General features: G+C 36.4%; 1 pseudogene; it reads left to right on the top strand.

Annotated features, from left to right (window-relative positions):
• The first annotated feature begins 12,868 nt into the window (after positions 1-12,868).
• On the top strand, positions 12,869-14,728 carry LOC130237817 (uncharacterized; annotated as a pseudogene).
• Positions 14,729-17,443: the final 2,715 nt, after the last annotated feature.

The raw sequence follows: 17,443 nt of genomic DNA, 5'->3' as shown, positions 1-17,443 counted from the left end.
TATAACAACTGCATAATAATTATAATAATAATAATAATAACTAGATAGTAAAGCTTGAGGACAAACTTTATGGTGGCTTGAGAAAGCCTAGCCTGAAAGTTTGAATTAGTTTTAAAGTTTAAATAATTGAAGTAGTTTTTAAGAAGTTTGAAACATTTGGAATAGATAGATAACTGCTTATATGTTAGCATGTTTCTTCTATGGATTGGCATGTTTCTTGCTAGGCGGTTGATAGGGTGTTCTGAGCGGTTGCTATGGTGTTGCTATGTGGTTGCTAGGGTATTCTGAGTGGTTGCTAAGGCGTTGCTAGGGTGTTCTGAATGGTTGCTTAGTTGTTGTTAGGCAGTTGCTAGGGTGTTCAAGGTGGTTGTAAGGTGTTGAGTGGTTGCTTAGGCATTGCTAGGTGGTTGTTAAGGTGTTCTAGATGGTTACAAGGGTGTTCCAGGTTGTTGCTAAGGCGTTGCTATGGTGTTGCTAGGGTGTTCTGAGTGGTTGCTAGGCGGTTGCTAGACAGTTGCTTAGGGGTTCTAGGGGGCCAAAAACCCTCGACCCCTTCTAAAAGTCATAGCACACCATTCCCGATGAAACCGCACGACTTGACCCCACTTTCAAGGGTCTGCGGGATGAGTTACACACCAAAATTCTATGTGGAAGAAGAAAAAAATTATAATAAGAAGAATGGAGAATAACAATAGTGGGGCAAACCTCACTAATAATAATAAGTTTAAGTGAGATAACAGTATGGTGGCTTTCTCAAGCCACCATAATAATAATAACACCAATAAATATTCCAAATATAAGAACATAAACCATAAAATGTACCATAATAAAGATAAACTAACACTTCATAACCAAATACATAAACAAAAGTCTGTGAACCAAAATATCCCACACACACATGCAAACACACACAAATAGTGTGTGTCAGATAACTAAATTTCATTATAAAGTATCTACATAGATTTCAGGGACCCACAAAAGAGTGTTGGGGGTCTGTGTAAAAGTTTAGGAAAAGGGGGTATAAATAAATAAGATTTATGTAAATAAAAATAAAAAAGAATGAACAAGCAGCGACTGACAATAACAATAAACCTCTGAAAACATCCAAATTGCTTAAAATCTGCTGAAATGGCAACACCGGCGGAACTCGTGAGCAGCTTGGCACGGGTGCGCGCGCTCGATGAGTGTGACACTTTATGTTAAACGGCCTCACTCTAACATAAAACACTTCTACCATCCTGTCCATTCACATATTGTCAGTGTAACCAATACAATAATGTGCCTAAATTCAACCTAAAAGCTTTGTTGTTTTCACACAGGGCTAAATTATAAGAAACACATGTTTGTTTTCCACAGCTTACTCACTCTGCACCACCTGCTGGATAGTTCTCTGTAAAATACTTTGCTTTGTTATTAATCACAATTAGACCATTCATATAAAAGACAGACAACAAATTCCTTTCGAAATCATTCTGAGCAGTATAAATCTCACACTGTCATACTGTACGCAATAAAGCGACATTTACAAGTATAAAGTGTGTGTGATTTGAGCGTGCTTGTGCCTTTAAGCGGGACTCTATCCGCTCCAGTCCGCCTTAAAGCGCTAGGCATGTGTCAGTGAGGGCCTCCCCCTGATCGCCCTGCAAAAGCCTGCCTGACTGAGCGCTTAAGGTGGACCGGCGGAGATGTGCGGGATCGCGCTTCATCACATCACTGTTATGAGTTCAGAAAGAGTTAATTCTCACGGTCTTCGTCTTAACCCCAGAATGACCCAGTCCTATCATTTGGATAAACATATAGTAATCAGAAGCCATTTAATAATCAATTTATTCAGTATATAACAGGAGCACAGGTACCTCAACTGAACACATCTGTTTCACACCTGCTTTTGATTGTAATTCAATAACTTTTAATACGATTCAAAAACCTTTTGTGAAGCTGTAACTATTGGAATAGTAACTATTGTGAATATTCAAGTAATCCCGAATTGAACTGAATTGAACTACTTTGAAGAGTTATTATAAAGGACAGGGGGTTCAAACTGGGGCTAGTGAAGAAATGTGTAGCAATAGCATAAAATTGTAAATACATTTTAAAATAAATATATTTTTTAAATAAATATTTTATTAATAAATTAACACATTTTGCAAAATTTGATTAAATTTGATTAAATTCAGTAAACTTTATTATCTATCCCACAGGGGTTAGGAAATTCTCTTTAGACAGACTCACACACAACAACAAAACATAAATACACTTACACAATTATTTAAACAAAAACAAAAACAATGGCAGTGGGAATAAATGTCTTCTTGTACTTTTATACATATAAAATCTTAAAGGTTTATTATAACCAGGCAAATTAGGGTTACTAGGCAAGTAAATGGACAACAGTTTATTGTTCTGTACCCATTAAACTAAATATTAAGGAGATAATATTACTGACCTCAAATTAATGACAATAATAATAAAAATTACTTTTATTCTACACTGTTAAAAAAGTTGAGGCAAAATTGTAAGGCAACTTGCTGCAGAGCTTTTTTTGAGTTGACTCAACTGTCAACCCAAGTACTGCACTTCACTCGATTTAAGTTGTGTAAACTCAAAAATGTCCTGACGCTGGTTGCCTTTTATAAAGAAAAACATTTTTTTAACAGTGCAGAGAAATAATACTTTCTTTGGAAGAAAACATACACTGTAAACCCCAACAGTCAACTTTATCAAATGAAATGAATGTAGTTAACTCAAAATTGACTGAAAATTAATTCTACTCATGTGAGTTTTGAACTCAGTTTTGAAGGTAATGAGTTAATTAAATACCTCATTACTTCAACTTAAATGGAGTAAGTTCACAGTACTCTTTTAGATTAGTTTTTAACTCAAATGGTTTGTTGCAATTGGTTTCCTCAGATGGTTTGAGTTGTCCTAACTTATTGGGTTTTACAGAACTCAAATTGGTTTAAGATCTCTTCATTTATTGGGTTTTACTGTGCATAAGATTGCTACTTTTACTCAAATGAGTTAAGTTCACAGTACTTATTAGGATTCGTTTTGAACTTAATTGGTTTGTTGCAATCAGTTTCCTCAAATGGTTTGAGTCATCTTAACTTTTTGGGTTTTACAATGTATAATTAGAAATACTGTGGAAATGTCCTTGCTCTGTTGACCCTCTGATGTCTAAAGTGATTTTGGGGCCCCTAAGATGTTTTAATGTCACATGCCCTGACATTTGTGCTAATTTCAGCTACTTATTACCTAATACTGGCCAACATGTATATATTTTTTGTGTTCAGCACAAACTGTGCTATAATAAAATGTGAGAAAGATTGATGTACATGCTTGCATTTTTTTAGAAAAAAAATTATGCGTGGATATTAGATTTTTAAAAAAAAGAAATGTAGCTGATATAAGCCAAAACAAAAAACACAATGAATGGGCCTGAACAAAACTTTTGAGTAACTAGTCTTTTAGGCTAAAATAATTACTTCACAATTATGTGAAAATTATTGTGTTCTATCAAAGAATACATTACAATGATTTACATTTTGTAAAGTCTATTTTGGGTCAGCACACTGTATGTGTGGGAGTGACAATGGTTATGAATAATTCACACCTGGAGAGACAAAAGACACTCTGCCATGGACCAGGTCTGATCCTTGTTAAGTCTTTTCCCTCTGTGTCCTGCTCTGGTCAGCGCTGATGACCAGACACCTGTTCTCGCTTTACTCTTATTGCCGTCCTTATATCTCCCTTCATTTTCATACCCTCTGTTATCAGTGTATTGTTGCTTTGTACGTTACCCTAAGTCTACCTGGCGCAAAACTTACCTGCATTTTCCAGTCTTGTCCTGTGTAGTCCTGTCTCGTTCTTCATTGAGTGTGCAAACTGGCTGAATTTGTTAGAAGTGTGCTCTCATCTTTCACTGTGCTCAGACCACCAGCACCTGGAGGTCAGACGTTCTCCACAAAGCAGTGGTGGGTTGACGGAATCCTCCAGCCTTCTCCTCCCTCTAGGCCGAGCGGGTGGCCTTTTGAGTTACCTTTTAAGATCCAGCTCTGTGTGCCTTGTGAACGACAGACTGCCTTGTTTGCCTTTTTCTTATTTAATAAATTCTGTTAACCTGCTATTTTTGTCCTGCATTCTGTCCGTGACACACTCCCCCACTGGCTAATGTTCACCCATCAATGGCCTTGTAAAGAAATATCCAGCTGCAAAAGCTAGCCCAAACTAAATGCTTGTTGTATTACTTGCTGTATTATGACCATGTGAACACTCTGGGTAAACAATGTATGTGCACTTATAAAGCATGCTCAAAATATATATTTGAAATGGTATAAAACATGTTTACAAAACTGTTGCAAAACACAAGAACTTTCTTGTGCATTAATCCAGCATTTAAAATAATTTCTGAATGACTCTGAGACACTGAAGTAGCGTAATGACAAAAGCTTCAAGCATAAGAATGAATAATATTTTAAACATGAAAAACAATTACTTTAAATCAAAATAATATTTTAAGACAGATATTTTAATAATATTTTGCAGCCTTAGTTAAAAATCACTTGAGAAAGATTTGAAAAAGTGTATATATATATATATATATATATATATATATATATATATATATATATATATATATATATATATATATATATATATATATATATAGATAGATAGATAGATAGATAGATAGATAGATAGATAGATAGATAGATAGATAGATAGATAGATAGATAGATAGATAGATAGATAGATAGACAGATATAGATATAGATATATATAGATGTCCTTTATGTTTATATTGGGATGGCAGAATTTTATGGAGTCCATGTAAATATTTGAAAACCTCTTACGTATATTACTTATAGCATTATTAACTTGAACATAAGGCTTTGAATGGATTATGCTCAATACTCACATTACTCCCCTTATAGCTAAAACCCTTTCTCTCTACGTAGTTGCTTCCATCTGCGTGTTTGACATACATTTAAATAAGATCTTGTTAAATCCGTTATGTTGCTTCTGTTGCAAGTAAATATCAAGTTAAGCTCCACATGGCAGGTTTTTTCCAAGAACGAGTCAAGGATGTTCAGTGTGCTTGAGCTAAAAAAAAACAGTATCAAATCAGAAAAATCAGGAGTGCTAAATTTATATTTCAGTGCAAATATCAAGTCAGTTGTGTGATGGATTTTATTTATTTATTTATTGTTCAGTCTTTACTATGCTTTTATTTGATGTAGGAACAGACTGCTGACTAATGATCTTACTGAAATCCCTTTTATTGAAGAGATTAACTTTACACATCTGTGATACCAGATACACACCGTGGGAAGTGTCTGTATTTTTACATAAATTGTTTATGATCATGACTTCACACTATTTACTTTACACTGTCATTTCAGAGCTCCCAGGGTGTGTTAAAAATCCTGTGGGGTTTTGACTGGGGATCAGAAGTCTGTTCGGAGACCAGCACTATATAAGTCCAGCAGGACATCAAGCAGATGGCTGAAAGATTACAGTGAAACGTCAGGTGGGACAAACTCTAAGTATCAGCACAAAGATACAGGAGTTTGAAGAAGACAACATTCAATGATAACGACTGCAGCAGCAATGCAACTAAAATGATTCACAACTGAGAGGAATTTCAATAACCACTTCACGACTGACTCAGGTAAGGCACATGAGGAATTTATACTTCTTTTCTCTGAGAATTATGACTCCTATGGTTCAGGTAGTTAATGTAGTCACTAACACGAGCAAACAATTAACAATATAATGAATACAATATTTTTTTTAAGAGTTCAGATGCAAAAACCTCTAAGTGCCATCTAGAATTTTCATCTACAATGAGCATTTTTCTCTGCCTCTTATATTTATGTTCAGTAATTTCATGTTAAAATCGAAGAAAATACCATATTCTTTGCCATAAAGGTGAAGTTACTGAATCACGACATGGCAGCCTGAGAAAAATGCTAATTTTAGAAGAAGGTTAGAAGAGGTTTTTGCATCTGAGCTCTTAATTTATTTTCACTCAAAAAAATTGATGTTCACTGTTTGTTCAAACTACTTATTTAATATGAGCTGGAACAACACAATTATTGAGTTATTTTTGGAACAACTTAATTGTTTTATGTTCAATACACTTAAATTTGTAAATACTAATATGATCAGTGCATTATGTTAACAAGCACAACCTTGAATTTTAATAATACATTATAGTCAATGTTGAACTACATCTTAAATAAATCCACACGTATTGTTCACTCTTAGTTTTATGTTAGTAAATATGTAATAAACTTTGTTATATATAAAAGTGTGACTGAATTATGGTTAATACAGTTGCACTTTAGGCTGTATATGTATTCTGTGATCTGAAGAGGACATATGATTCAGAATGGATGAATACAGTATATGTAAAAGATTTCATTTGTAAATTAGCAAGATCAGCTGTAAATCATGCCTAAACATGTTTAATATATTTAAAAAGCTGTATATTTTCATGACTTTGATCTTGGTTCTACTTCGCAGTTCAGTCAAGCATGAAATGTATTAAAAGCCAATTAAAGGTTACTGTATAATAATCTCAAATCACAGATTAAAAAGTATCGTTATGATATTAGTTACTCTTAAGTCTCTTTTTTGGACCTAAAATTAGTCAAAATGTTGATCCTTTTCAGACTCCAGACATCAGTTTTGATTTGTTTTAATATTGGATGCAGGACACTATACATTTCATTTAATGTAAGTGAGGATAACAAAATAAAGTAAACTGTGACATATATCCAAAATATTATATACAGTGGACTAAAACAAACAGGAAGTTAAGAAGCTGCTGGAGTGAGTCTGGGAAAATATTGAATTTCTGGTTGACAGCAGTGACTGCAGGCTATTGAGACTATTGGTGAACCAACAAGTATTGATAGTTGTGTAAATATTGTCATATAATTTTGTTTTGCTTATATCCATTACGCAAACAGTGTTGGATCATTCTATCAAAGTTATCTGACTTTATCAACATGCATTTGTTTAGACACAGTTAAACTATGAGTTCTTGTCATGCTTTCAACTCACTAATGTGAGAAATGTTGAAGATGTCAGAATATGTTTCGGTTTGACTGAATATACCTCATATGTGTATCATTTGATATTAAATAGAATATTGTTAGTAAATGTATAAATACTGCTATGGAAAAAATAAGAGAGTTTTGTCCTGGAATTATAGATTTGAGTGAAATTTTAATATATATTTGTTTTTCTATAAAGGATTAATAACATTTATTCATAAATCAAAAATACAAACATTATCATTTAGTGCATTTATTATTATTGTTGTTGTTGATGTTGTTGTTGCTGTTATTATTATTATTATAGGACATTTTTTGTTGTTTTATGTAAAAAGTAAAATAAATAAAAATTAAAACCAGTAGTTGACAGAATCAAAACTAAATTTGTTTCACATGTTATGTTATACATGACCTAAGTATACATTTATAATTAATAGAAACTAAGAAATATTTCCATAGCTTAAAATTTTATACAATTATTTATTTTATTACTGTTAATTTCACAATCGTTACTTCTAAAAGTATTTTAAATCCTGTATTTTTTTTTCATCATTCAGGCACCATTTTTGGCACCAACAAAATGGCTTGGCTCCTCACTCTGACATTAGCACTGTCTCTTCTCCAGCAAGCTGTCGCAACCCATGACTCTAACTCAACACAACCCTTAAACCACAACAACCTGAGCAACCAGGCGCTTGATGAGCTCCTGAAAACTCTACGCACATCACATCACACAGGACTGATTGTGGAAAGAGTGGACAACAGATTGTCCAAAGATTTGCTTTTACCCCTTTTGCCCAACTTTAGCATGAATGAGGGCTCTGGGGAAGGAAGTGGACTTCAGCAAAGCCTTGAGATTATAATGCCCTCTACTGGTCCACTGGAGATGGACATGTTAATTCCAGACAGAGCAGAGAAACAAGATTTGGAAAAGCAAGAATCAGGTGCTCACCCTTCCCCTCCAGTTGCGCAAAAACTAACTCAACATATTGATGATGATGATGAGGATATCATTTTAGAAGGCAATAACAGTGCTCCTGATCAAGTCACATCAACAGCGACTACACACACCTACATAAATAACAATGAGAGAATGGACAAAGACCAAGCATTGTTGACAACCACCAAACCAACTACAGAAACAAACACTACAAGAAACATCACTGCTAATTTAGATTTGAAGACATACGATACAGAAGTACAGATGAACAACAATGAAGATATGAAGATTTTGCAAGATACAAAGTATGTTGCATCGTCACAGAATCTACAGAGCTCTATAACAAAGCCTGAAACCTCAGGAAACAATGACACTGTTGTGACGCAGCCTGGCACCATCCAAGAGCCCCTTCAGAATCTCTTGGTGGGAGAGGAACGTTATGTCACCAACCACCCGCCTGCTGCCACACCCACATTACAGGCTGGTTAGTGTTGATCTGTGATGTGCTGATGTTTTTAAATAACCATTGCAATCCTTTATGATAAAGAAGAGCAAGAATACTTAGCAAGTCGGTCTTGTCATGGGCCTTAGTTAATTTAGGGCATTTAAACAGCTTTAATTTTTTTTAAATGTTGGGCATTTATAAGTAGTGTGCATCTTGAGACAAAACAATGACACTAATGTATTTTAAGATCTGTCATCACAAGTTATTTTAGGTTTAGACTGCTCAAACATGCAGTTTATTCTCAGATTATAGCCTTATCTCTGAAACTGGGGCAGTATATAATATTATGTGAAAAATATATTTAATAAGCCACTCAATAAAAAGAGTAAAAACAAACTCAGTATACTTAGAATATGTAATTATACTTTTAAGTATGTCAGTGGGGTATATGCACACAGACTTTTAATTTCAGCCAGCCAGCCTCAGCGTGTCTGGTGAACCGTTTTTTCATTACAAAACTGGCAAGTTTAAGGTCTGATTTCTTTAAAAATAAGTGATCTTCACTGACTGATAGATATACGATATGAAGTGGGTCTCAGACTGGACAAGAAGCACTGCATTAAATTCAATTTCCTCCCGCCATGTATTTAATATATGACAGTTTATTTTACCCCAGTATTTTCAATGCACTCGCCTGCTGATCCTGACGACGCTAGTGGTTACACGGTCTTTCTTCTCATTTTACACTCAAACAGCTAAATGAATGCTTTAGTTTATTTAACTGATTATATTTTAAATACATTACAACACTGATGCGGTAAAAGGAACCTTATGAAATTGAAAATAGACACATTAGGTTTTCACTGAAAGTTTATCATTGGCTGAAAAACACTAGATGTGCATAAAGGCCTGTTAACAAGTACAAACCAAATACACTGAAAGTTTTCTGTCAGAGTAAGTCAAGTAAGACTAGAAGTACAAATAAGTGGTATATTTAATTTATTGGTTTGAAGGACGTATAATAATAGTGCACTTGAACAAACTTCTTTTTCCTAAAGATTAAGGAGAAAAAACATACAAACAAACAAGAAAGTCAGCAGGGAAAGAAACTGATTATACTTTATGAATTTCAGGTAAGGACACGCATGAAGAGACTACTTCTGGTTTACCTGTGGGGTCATCATCTACAGCTTCATCTCTTTTGCAGACAAGAAACCTAGCCATAGATAGAGATGGCCCCAAAAACAAAGGTTATCATAAATACTGCCTGTTTGAATTTTTCATAACTTTTGTATTACTCTTATTGAGAGTTCTAACCTAAATATTCTCCATTTTAGATGTCGAAAAATGGTTTAGAAGCTTGTTTGGATTGCTATCAGAGAAAGACCTGTCTGGAGTCATAGGCACATGCATACTAGGCCCATGTGTGATGTCCACTAGTGGGAATGTGACCCGGCTACAGTGGGAGGACTTGAAACGGACATTATCCTTTGCTTGGGAGCTCCATGTGTTTGGTTCAGCTGTGCTATTTCTGTTGATGGCGGTTGCTGCAACTTTCGGATTGATTGGCGGGTCTAAAATGCTCCACCCCTTTCGTCAGGCCTTCACCCTTGTGAATGCTCTGCTACTGCTAGCTGGTTTTCTTCGATTTGTCCAGCTCATAATTGACCCATACGGTACCAGAAACATTCTGCCTAGACCTACCCTCACTGCTTTGTATAACCTACCTGTTCCGTTATTGCTCTGGGCCCAGGCCACGTTGGCTTTACTTGCTCAGAGAGAAGAAACATCTTCTCATCGACTCTCAGCGACTGGGGGACTGGCAGCACTTCACTGTACCTCACTCCTGTTAGCGGACCTGCTAACTAAAACTTTGTCTCCAGCATTGCCGTTAATGCTCCAGACGCTTACTGTCTGCTGGGGGCTACCACTATGTTTAGGAATTTTCTACCAGTCTCTGAAGAAACTCTACACCTCCCACAGGACCCCATTTCCAGGGTGGAGTGCCCCCAAGCGCTTAGAAAACAGCGTCAGGCGTGTACTGTTGCTGTGCACCATCCTTGGAGTCCTCTCCTGTGCTCTGCAAACCTACAGTTTCCTCTGGCTGTATGGTTTACTTGGTGACTGGCGCAGATTCAGATGGGGCTGGTGGCTTGGGCAACTCTCAGCACGACTGTTTGAGTTGGCCTGGAGCTTTTCTCTTCTACTACTGGGATCCCGAGTGTTCTGGAAACCACAAGCAAGTAAGCAGACAGCTAAGAGAACGAGGAAGGGGAAAAAGGGGTCAAGTTGGAACAGGCTGTTGGACAGGTTACCAATGGGGCCTTGGAGGAGACCAGACAGGAGCTGGGCTAAACTGTTGCCAAATAACTGGAAAGGTCATAAGCAGTTTTGTGCAAATGTCAGCCAGTCAGCGATCCAAAACCCAGCAACTCCAACAACTTCAGTCATGACTGGGTATGACAATGCTGGAGTTATCGATGGAGGAGTCATGTACAGCAGCAGTTACGACTACCATGCCTCTCCGCTGTGGACGAATGGTATAGAATGGCAAGAACATGAGTGCTTTCTCTCACTTATTGAATTTGACCTTCACCCCCCTTCTCCTGTCAACCTCCATCACAGCATTGATAGTGCCCTTCATCACGCTCACATGCTTGGTGTAGGTACCATCTTCACACCTTCAGCAGCCACCTGGACTCAGAACGAGGGGTTAGGTGGACCACATTGCGAGGATGTTGACTCACCCACCACAACATCTAACAAGGCCTATAGGTGGGCTTTAGATGCTGGCTCAAGTCTTGATTCCCCAGAGCATCTTGGGACTACATTACAGCGGACTCAAGTGTCTGTGATTGAACCCGTGGCTTCTTTTACTCCAGAGACCATTAGAAAAGTGTGGGAGAGAGATATTGCCATCCCGAGGGTCACTGTAGATGACTGCACCAGCATAGCAAGTGGAGATGACATCACTAGTCTTTGAACTACTAACAAGTTTAGCACTTTAGCACTTTCCACCTGCAAAATAGCAGATTTTTAAACAGACACAGGAATCTTTCTATTTAAGTAATTTGATACCTATATTTTTTATTAACTAGAATGTAATGGATGAAGTAAAAAGGAGAGGGGTGTTTATTTTGTTGACTTTAATTAAAAATAATGACATTTTGCATTGTCAGGGCATTAGTCATACATCAAGAACTGGACCAAAACCTCTGAAGACGAAAAGTAGCTCCTAACTAACTATTGTCGATTTAGGACAAAACGTTTAAAAATAATGTCCATAGTTATAATGTCCAATAATGTTCAAATAATATTTTTTGCTGTAAGAGTATTTTACAGTAAACCTAAGGGAAACTGCTGTAGATATTTGGGCATGCGCACATCATTGTGGCATAATGTTTGTGACACTAAAAAACAATTACTTTTTTACGTTAATGTGATGGGTAGGTTTAGAATTGTTAATAAAACACAATGTAATGGGTAATTTAAAACCTCTCTATAATACTTAGTAAAAGTTTGTTTCAGCAGCTTTGTGAATAGAAAAAAACTAAGCTAAAAACTTTCGCTATTTAGCAGATATTTCAAAGACTTAAATACTGTTTAATTACTCTTAAAATCAGCAACACGTGCTCCTGCACCAACTGAGAGGTTGAAAAACAAAACACCAACAATTAAACTTACCATAATTAATTTCTTAATAGTCAAAAACAGTTCTCTATGATAACATATCCAGTTTATTTTTAAAACCTAGTAATTTGCCCATTTTTAGAAGCTCTCCCTCTCCCTCTCTCTGTTTGTATGTACATTGATTTGTTTCATCAACTTACTCTTGTTTGTCCTAAGAAGGCACTGAATCCTGTTTTTTTACAATCTGTACTACAATAAAGTAAATATTACAAGTATAACTTACTGAGTCCTTTTATTGAAGGAACTAATGCCTGTTTCACAGACACTGCTTAGAATAAGCCAGTTTTAGGCCAGTTAGTGTCAAATAAGACATATACTGTAAGTACCTTTTATAAATGTGCCTAAAACATTATTGGTGTCCACACTGAGACAAATCAAAGACAATGGTATATGTTTAAGATTGATCGGTGCAGTTTCTCTCATTTGAAACATCTCACATTTACATTTTAGTCTGGTACTATTCTTAAACCTGGTCTGTGGGAAATGATCTGCCTTTTGAGTACTCCAAATTCAGCCTTTACGTTAATTCTCAGCTTAAGGAGGCACATGTGAAAACAGCAATCTGATTGAGGAACAGATTTAATTGGTCTGTCTGTGTCACTAGTGATAAAAAAAAACAACAAAAAAAAGCCCAGACTCAAACTTCACAATCTTTAGAGTTAAGGATTTCTTAATAAACTGTGAAACTCTAGTTTTTAGTTTTCACTGGCGAACTACAGTAGTTTTACCATGTCTTGGCGAAAGGGCATTTTACTTTTTATGATGGCTGTGATGTCATTTAGTTCTTAGCAAAGTGCTATTGAAGCAGTCTCTGGAAACACAATCCATTTTGGCAAACTATTAATTGGTGGTCAAAGTGCAGCGTTTGATGATAAAAAGGAAACATCCAGACTTGCGTCAGCAGAACAATCAAATGAAGATGGTAACTATGATGTAAATTTTAAATGGGGACCTACTGTACTTTAAATATGGTACACACCATCTCTTTAATTGTGTTTTAGGAACGTTTCGGCTGGCAAGAGCTAAACTGCAACGACTGGGTCCTTCTCTACAGTGTGGAAATGATTCGATGACCTTAAATATTAAAGGACACCGAACACCACACTTTCTGGTTGAGCGAGGCAAGTTGTGTGAATGGGGTTGTGTATGTATATTTCCACCCCTCAGTCTTAATTCTTGAATTGCCCCTGCATCAAGAGAGGGGTCACCAGTGTCTTTGCCTGAGATGCCAGTCAGCTGTGGGTTCTCACTGAAGCGGGTACATAGGGATGTCTCTCTTGTTGCTCCATACACTGGATGTAACGACAGACAACAAGTTAGTGGGAAAATTAAATCTGACAGTTGTACCATAGTTCTGCTCCAATCAATAAACCTTGGGTTAAAGTGACCTCTACCTCCATTTCTAATAGGGTGGTAGTTATGTTCTTCCGCTCATTATAATGGGGGCTCCAGTGCAAATGTCCTGCCCTGTAAGTCCTCTCCTTCCTGTAGTGTCCTGCACCTCCTCTAGTATGATCGTCTCACTTGGCATCAGAACAGATGTTCTTGTTAATGGTAAGTTACTTTAAACCTCTCTATTAACCAAGTTGAGGATGTTTTTTACTTGTGTTTTTTGTAGTTGCTGGATCATGGATGCCTCTGACATCCTCCATGTGCTCATTTACCCTGGATGATGTTGGTGGCTCAATGGTGTTGACTGCACCATTTACTGGAAGCTGTTGGGATAGTCAGGTAAGCGTTGGCTGTGAATTAAAAGAATAGGTTGTGCAGTTAATTGTTCACCTCTTCCTCCAGGATACTGAGTGGAACTTGCGTTTGATGTTTGGGGACCAAGAAGTGGTTCTTTCATGCCCAATGGTATCAGCACCAACCATTCCTCCAGCTCCCCCTACCGCAACCATTCCAGAAGGGTATCCAGTTTTCCCTTATGGGATCTGGTGGAATTCTTATTTGAACCAGGCTTCTCCCACTGTGCCACCCACTACAACTGCTGCTCCTGTTATTCCAAAATTTCCCATGTTTTACCCTTCCTACTCTAAAGGTTTCCCTCCACCACAAATGCCTAAACCGTTTTGGTACCCTGCAGCACCGTTAAAGCCTCAGTCCTGGTGACCTGTGGCACAGTACCCTGCAGCACCAATAAAGCCTCAGTCCTGGTGACCTGTGGCAAAGTACCCTGCAGCACCATCAAAGCCTCAGTTTTGGTACCCTACGGCACCACCAAAGCCTCAGTCCTGGTACCCTGCGGCATCAATAAAGCCTCAGTCCTGGTACCCTGCGGCACCACCAAAGCCTCAGTCCTGGTACCCTGCGGCACCAATAAAGCATAAGTCCTGGTACCCTCCAGCACCACCACATTATCAACAGCCTTGGTACTCCAGATTTCCTTCTAGTTATGAATTTCCACAATATCAACCAACTGTACCTGCTCCCCACTTTCAACAGTATCCAGTTCATCCAATGTCCTTTAGTCATTTGTATACTGGTTTTAAAAACCCCTTCTGGCCCCAGTTCCCTTACAAGCTTATCTCCAATCCCTATAGTCTCAATTCTGTTTGGATGGATTCTTTCTACATGTCTGGTAACTAGTCTTCAGTTTCACTTTAAGCCTAATAAAATGTGAACTGTTTTTCAGGCTGCTAATGGTTGTGGTTATGCTTTAGCTAAGCAATACCATGTGAGGTGTGTTGTTGTGTTTATTATTATTTTAAACCAAATTAAGTAGTTTTGGAGGCTTTTTTTTGGTCAATTTATTTTTTATATCAATTAAACAATTGCAATTTATACTATTCAATTTCTTTTAAGAATAATTAGCATCACTTTTATTGTACACTTGACTATACAGAGTGTACTTTTAGGACTATTAAATATTAAAATCAACTTAAATTTTGAAATAACCCTGCCATCTTTCATGAATAGAACTTTGTTTTACTGTGAAATGTGCTCACTTAATTAATCACAATGTCTCCGAAGCATGTGATTTGCTTTTTGTATGCATGTAATGTCAACTCCATGTTGTGTACCTCAAAGTGTGATTTCTTTTTACTAACCACTTGGAAATGGCATCTAGACTGGAAGTAAGATATCTGACCTGTAAAGATTGATGAACCTTGACTTAAGTTAAATGTGTCATTTGACGTAAATGGTGAAAAGTTCTTAAAAGTGAGATTTGCATAATTGGCACATGAATTATGAAATATTCACATCTCACTTAGTGGAGAAAACTGTGGTGTGCTAATTACTGGAAGGCATAGAGGTTGAAAGTGGGACATTCCACTGCTGAAATTTTGACCTGTGCCTTCGTCTGCAGTCCAGCCATACTTCTGTGGTTAAATTTTTTTTTGTCAGGTCCATGTCAGGATAAAGGTGAAGGGTAAGCGACTGTGCAAAGCCAGACCTTTCATGTGCCCTTGATACAAGTATAAACTGACATTAAGAATCAAAGACTGAGCTGGTGATCAGCATCATTGTATTTATGCGATCTGATTAAATTCCTTTGGGTTTTTTTCTTAACTCTAAAAATTAATCCTGTAACATTTAGAGTTTTCCCAAGAAATTAGCTCAATCTCTGGACAAGAACAAATCTTAGACTATGCAAAACCACAAAAGATTTTAGTTATTTATTTTTGCCCTAGAATTCATCCACTAATGTTCTGTATTTTTACTTTTCTAGACTGTATTTAAAAAGCATACTTTAACTGCATTCCAGTACAATTTTATATGCCCTTCACTTGTTTACTTCCCCCTGTCTCGTTCTCTTGGCTGTACGTCATTGATTATGCTACACAAGTGTCCAATACTGGAGGAACATCTGAAAGGGTTTAAATGGAATCTCCTTAACCCTTCGGCACTTGTGAACCAACTGTTGTGACTTCACTCATTCTGGGACATTTACAGTAGGTACTGGAGTGAACATATGAAGCTGACTTGCTCCCTTGGTCACAATGAGTGGTCGATGGTTTGTCCATGTAAACTTCCTTCGTTCATTTGATCAAGTGGAATGCACATCAAAATGGTATCGTATTGGGAAAGGGAATAGAAGTTCCTGAGTGTGTCTAAAAGTGGACTGGAACGCAGTCTAGTATGGAGCAATCCTTCTTTCATATTTTATTTTGGTTGGCAAACAACCTTTAGTTACATATACCATCACCAACTAGGATGGAGCAAAAAGCACAAATGTTAAAGGAAAGCTAATAAACAAACACACACAAAACTTATTAACAATAAATCTTTTAATCATGTTCGTTAACACTTTTTCTGTGAGACTTAAACAGGCTATTAAGCATATTTGCATCATTATTAACAATACCCGAGGTGAGATGTGACATTCCTAATATATGAAGTGCTTCTGCAAAGTGTAAACTTTCACACTTTATCAACTGTTTCAGAAATATAACATTTAACATCAAATTTAGACTCATGTTTCCCTATTGTATGCAATGATTAAGTGGTTCGTCCATTTCCAAGATTACATAATGTTGTTGTTTTTTTATTCACAACTGTTTTGCTTCCAACACTTTTTGGAGTACATTGAAAATGTTCTTTATTCTCACCATGCCATTTACTTGCCTGCTGGGGACTATTTTCAGGTGCTGCGCAGATAGTATCACTGCGCCAGCTGCAGCTCATTACATTATTTCATTTACATTTATCTACAGTCTGTTGAACATGCAAATTATATCTTCCAGTCTATTAAAAAACCACATTCACATACTTTGTAACTTAACAGTCTTTGTTTTCTTCTTTAAAAAAAAAAAAAAATTTTAAACAAAAATTATCAATCCACGATTGCGTTTTAGCTACAGCATTCTGCACCCTTTCTTATACAGGCAACACATTTCTACTTGTTTTCAAATCACTTATACAACAGTATTAGAACATAATTCATCATTACGTTGAATGCAATAGGGTTGCATACACTGCCTTGTATCATTTTTAGTTGTGTGTGTGTATATATATATATATATATATATATATATATATATATATATATATATATATATATATATATATTTGAATATTAGGATCCCACTCTTATTTGAACGATTCTGTCAATAAAATAAAATACTTAATCCAATTTCAATATGTATATTATATTTGAACCTTACTATTAACACCATATTATGCTCTGTCGCTTTCTCTGTTTAAAACAGTAAAATAATAATGATGAAGATGGTTGGACCCAGAACATAACTCAATTTTGCTTCTACCATTAAATCAGTTAGTTCACATAGTTTATATGTTAAAACAATTGGTCTGTATCTTGCCAATAAGCTTTTCCAGACTTTAAATTTGGAATAATTA

Source organism: Danio aesculapii, chromosome 11 (genome assembly GCF_903798145.1).
Source record: "Danio aesculapii chromosome 11, fDanAes4.1, whole genome shotgun sequence".
Classification (NCBI taxonomy): domain Eukaryota; kingdom Metazoa; phylum Chordata; class Actinopteri; order Cypriniformes; family Danionidae; genus Danio; species Danio aesculapii.
The sequence above is the reverse complement of the archived record's forward strand: the minus strand, read 5'-3'. Positions and strand labels throughout refer to the sequence as shown.